This window comes from Hipposideros armiger, unplaced genomic scaffold, assembly GCF_001890085.2.
Source record: "Hipposideros armiger isolate ML-2016 unplaced genomic scaffold, ASM189008v1 scaffold_36, whole genome shotgun sequence".
Classification (NCBI taxonomy): Eukaryota; Metazoa; Chordata; class Mammalia; order Chiroptera; family Hipposideridae; genus Hipposideros; species Hipposideros armiger.
In genome coordinates, this window is record NW_017731386.1 from 4,947,401 (window position 1) to 4,953,107 (window position 5,707).

Here is a 5,707-nt window from a genome sequence, read left to right on the forward strand (position 1 = left end):
GAACGTCCAGAAACAAATACTGAATGGAAGATGCTGAGAATCTTTCCTACGCCATAACCCCCAGGCTGCTTGGAAGGATACTAAGATTTGCAGCAGATGCACTGTTTCTAACCCCTCAATATATCCTGAAGGTCATTCCAAAAAGTACTAGACCAAAAAGTAATAATCATAAAAGTAACACATTTCTAGTGCTTACTAAATGCCAGGAACAGTCTAAGTACATTGCACTTATTAATCCATTTCATTTTCCCAACAATGCTATTAGGTAGGTACTATGCTTATTTTAAGGTGAGGGTACATATCTCCCCTGGGATTATAACAGTTAAGTAGTAGGGTTAAGACTCAAGCACAGGTCCCAGAGTCTGTGCTTTAACCACTGTACTACACTGTCTCTTGTGCTACAAAATATTCTCCCAGTACTTGAACACCATAAAGAGGGATCTTTAAAGCCATGCAACTCAGGGAATCACAAGGAAACTGGAAGTAACATGTAAAAGGAAGGAACTATGATCCTTGGCATTTATTTATGCAAACACAAAAGGTCAGTCCAATTACTTCTGGTAAGTCAAGAATAATCCAAGACCCTTAAAACGAATCCTGAAATACTGAGAGCCAAAACTGGAAACGAGAGGGGGGAAAAAAGGAAATGGGAAAGAGGACACGGTAAGAAAATAAGTTTGGTTTAGTTAGATATGGTCAATTTAAGATGCCAGGAGGACATTCATGTGGAAATGTTTGGGCAGGAAACTGGAAATGCAGATCTGGCTCTCAAGTCAGAGAAAAACCAAGATTTAAAATTTAGCTATATGATATTATGGAAGATGTTTAGATTTTTACTATTTTCTTTGTATATTTTAATGTTTTAAAATTTTCCTTAAAGTTAAGAAAAAATAGTTTTTAAAAATCATGTACAAATCCAAGAAAATAATTTTATATTTGAAAGGACAAGAGGGGAATTAGAAACATAATATTGTGGGAGAAAAGGCAGAAAAGTTTCAAGACGAGTGTGGGGTTAACAGTGCTAATGATTGAAAAACCTAAACAGAATATGGAAGGGAGTCACTGGATTTGGCAATGGGAGAATCTGCTGATAGCCCATCCATAGACATTTCACTAGTGGTGCAGTGAATAAAAGAACAAACAAGAAGAACTCTTGCTCATAGGTAAGAGTTTTAGCAACATTGTATTTAGCAGAAAAAAAACATGAGAATCAGGTTTTATCAACTAGAGAATGCTTAGACTGTGGTGTACTTATACAATGGAATTCTATAGGTACTGGTTGTAATGCTAGTGACTTTCATCTTCAAACCTACCCTGCCATGCTCTGCTTTGCAATGCTGAGGCTGAGCCTCTGGAAACCTCATTTCTTCTTTGCCACATGACTATCTGTTAAACTCTGTCAATAAAAGAACTAGAGGGAGGTTAGGGGTTGTTAGAGGAAGAAAGGGCATATTCCTTCCTATTTGCTTCCTGTTCCATCCCTGACAGTGTCATCCCTGGCAAGAGGAGTTGACTCCAGTTTACAATTTTTCCTGCCTCTCAGAACCAGCCTTTATCATGTCTCCTCAGGGACAGCACTGCCAGTCAGGCTGGTTCCCCATCATCAGAGGTCCAAGTTACAGCTCTGAGGGGCTCCTCCTCAAAACTTCCACATTTTAATAATTCCAACTTGTTCCATCTGTTCTCCTGGCCCTGGAAATGCTAGTTGTTTCTTGCAGTTGTATGATAACTAAGTGTGCCTTTTCAGTTCTCCAGCACCAATTTAACAAGTCTTTATGTTAAATATTTTCAGTTAAAATAACTGAATAAACCGGCACTGAATTATCAGTGGGGGGAAAAAAGAAAAGTAACTATATACAGCATAAATAAATCTCATGAACACAAGACACAAAGTATGAGCTCATTTCTTTAAGGTTCCAAATTAAATTAAAAATTCTTTAAAATTAAATATTCTTTAAAAAACAAATATATTTTATAGGACAGTGGTTGGTAAACTACAGCTACAAGCCAAATTTGGCCACCTGCCTGTTTTTTTTAAATAATGGTTTATTAAAACACAGCCATGCACATTCATTTACACAGTCACACTCACACACACACACACACACACACAGTTGAATTCTTGAGACAGACACCATGTGTCTCATAAAGGCTAAAGTATTTACTATCTGGCCCTTTACAGAAAAAGTTTGTCAAACACTGACATATAAAAAAACAATGATAAACATAAAATTCAGGATAGGAATTACCAAAGATGACATAATAAGGGAAGGACATACCTCTATAGTTACTTGATTTGCAATGGCATCACTGAAATTCAATGGTGCAAAGAATCGTCATCTCAATAAATGGTGGTGGACCAATAGACTATCAGTATAGAAAAAAGAACCATGACCCTAACTTAACATCATATACATATGAATTCTTGATGAATAATGAATTTAACTGTGAAAAGTAAAACATGTGGCTTCTAACAGAAAGACAGAACCTTCTGTAGAGAGTGCAGCTAGCTAACAGGCTCACTTAGCTGCCATACCTTTAGGATCCCCTGCAGTGTTCTTGCCAATGTCAATGACTGGGAATAGCAGAGATGCAAGAACTGGGTCATTTCTGCTTGACAGAGCATCCTTAAAGAACAATATTTGGTCTGGAGTTCCCCATTAACCTGACAGACACTACCTCAGACTGTCTTACAGTCTGAAGCTTGTCCGAGTCAATCTTTCTTCTTTCTTTCTCCTCACAGATGCCACACCTATAGTGAACTCTTAAGGCTCTCTTTGCCTATTCCTGCTCATTTTACTCTTTATCCTTTAGAGGCTCCTCCATTAAATCTCTTCCATTTCAAATTCCATCTCTGTGTCTACTTCCCAGAAGACTTGAACTGACATAATTACCATTTTGAGAAAAATATGTGACCACACATACACACACACACACACACACACACACACACACACACACACGTATTTGGGACTTGCATATCTAGTCAAAAAGAACTAAGAGGGAGTAGATTTACCCCACTGTCTAAAACAACCAAAAAACCTGACAAAATATATGAAACAATGGTTTTCAAACATTAGACAGCACAAGACAGTGATCATTGAAAGAGAAGAACAAAATAAAGTGAGCCATAAAATTATCCTAGCAACTGCCTGGGGACAGTTTTCAGAGGTCAAATAAGGAAACCTAGATGCACTCCAGCAACCTCCCCAAGTTGAGAAGATAGAGGTGGGAGTCCCAGAAAACCAAGGTGTCTACAGTTTGCAGGGCAAGGTAATGGAGAAGACAGAGTTACATAGAATGAGAGCTCCAGAGTATAGAGGGTCCCCTGCAAGTCAAAAACTGAGTACTAACCATAATATATTTATGAGCTACCATGAAGCCAGGGAAAGAACAACCCAAAATGAACAGTGGGAATAATCTCTGTAGCTAATACAGTGTCAGGAATAGTCCACGTTCCCACTAGCCAGAGGGGAAAACCTTGTAATTCGAGGGACATCAGGAGTTGTATTTAGAAGAGCACTGCCTATAGTGGGCAAAATTAGTCCTATACTAAAACTTGCTCTGGGATCGTCTTTAAAAGCTTAAAAATAAGTTTTGAAAAGATCAAACTACTTCCAAACAACTTAATGCTGTCCCAGAAGAAAGCTCAAGATTATTTATAGAAATATAAAAATATCTGAAACTCAAAAAAGGTAAAATTCACACTCTGTTGGCATCCAATAAAAAACCAGGCAGGCAAAGAAACAGCAAAATATAATCTATAATTAGGAGGAAAATTACTCAATCTAAGTCTAGCTATAAGTGATTCAGATGACAGAATTATAAACAAGAACATTAAAAAAGTTATTATAACCATATTCCATATGTTCCAGAAGCTAACAGACTGAGCTTGTTAAGTACAGACATGGAATACATAAATAAAAACTAAAGACGCAAACTGAACTCCTAGAGTTAAAAATTACATTGTTTTATATGAAACATGCAGTGGATGAGATTAGTGATAGATTAGGCATTGCAGAAGATGATTAATGAATCCAAAGACACAGCAATACAAACTATCCACAGATAATACACAGAACAACAAAAAAAAGTGAAGAAAGAAATGAACAGGATTAGAGAGCTGCGGGATAACTTCAAGTGGCCTAAGATTTGTGTAATCAGAGTCCTCAAAATAGAGGAGGACACAAAAATATCTGATAATATAATGGCTGAAAAATTTCCCACAGATCTCAAAATCTTAACAAACCCCAACCAAAAGAGACATTTCGAAAACTAGTCTAAGGCATACTGTAATCAAATTGCTTAAAACTAGTGACAAAAAAAATATTGAAAAGTAGCCAGAATTTAAACTTACACATATTAAATGCAGAAGAGTAAAAATAAGGATGACAGCAGACTTCTCCTCAAAAACAATGCAAGCCAGACAACAGTGATGTGTCATTATTAAAGTACTGAAAAGAAAAACACTACCAACGCAGAATTCTATAACCAGTAAAAATATCTTTCAAAAATGAAAGTGAAATACTTTTCAGGCACACAAAAACTGAAAAAATGCATTCCCATCATACTTGAGCTATAATAATGTAAAGGAAGTACTTTGGGCAAATGGAATATCAAATGAAAAACACTGATATCATTGATATCAAATGAAAAACAGCAGAAATGGTAACTAGATGGGTAAATTTAAAATATATTTGTAGCATCTGTTAAATCTCTTTAAAAAAACAATGGAAATAAAAGGAGTTCAAAATGGAAAGGATGGTAAGGTTTTATATACAAGTACAGAATATTGTAAGAAATTCACCAAAAACCTGTTAGATTAGAATAAGTAAATTTAGAAAGGTTGAAGGATACAATATCAACAGACTTAAATCAACTGTATTTCTATACACTAAAAATGAACCATCTCAAAATAAAATTAAGAAAATAACTCCATTTATGATATCATCAAAAAGTATAAAAACACAATACCTAGAAACAAATTTAACAAAAGCAGTATAAGATATGTACACTGAAAACTACAAAACATTCCTGGAAAGAAATTAAAGAAGACCTATATAGATGGAAAGGCATCTTACACATTAAATTCAAGAACTGGAAGACTTAATATTAAGTTGAAAGTACTCTCCAAATTGATCTAAAGATTCACTGCAATCTCTATCAAAATCCCAGCTGATCTTTATGCAGAAATTGACAAGGTGATTCTATAATTCCTATGGAAATGCAAGAGACCCAGAATAGTCAAAACAATCTTGAGAAAGAAAACAAAGTTGGAGGACTTATACTCTGATTCCAAAACTTACTGCAAAGCTACAGTAATTAAGACAGCATAAAAAGAAAAATATAGACCAATGGAATAGAACTGATGAGAGCCCACAAATAATATGGTCAACAGATTTTTAAAAACTTTTTAATATTTTTTAGTTTATAAAAATTATTTTTTTCAGTTACAGTTGACATTCTGTATTATTTTATATTAGTTTCAGGTGTACAACATAGTGGTTAAACATTTACATAATTTATGCAGTGGTTCTCCTCCCCCATTAGTCTAGTACCCACCAGGCACTATACTTAGCTATTACAATATTATTGACATATTCTCTATGCTGTGCTTTAGACCCCCATGACTATTTTGTAACTACCAGTTTGTACTTAATCCCTTCACCTTTTTCATCCAATTCCCCAAACTCCCTCCCCTCTGGCA

The 5,707-nt window shown here is 35.4% G+C and overlaps 1 protein-coding gene across 1 annotated transcript in view; it reads right to left on the bottom strand.

Annotated features, from left to right (window-relative positions):
• KIAA1328 (KIAA1328 ortholog) overlaps positions 1-5,707 on the bottom strand; it is a 310,874-nt gene that overhangs the window by 285,217 nt on the left and 19,950 nt on the right. The gene's annotated exons all lie outside the window — the stretch shown is intronic.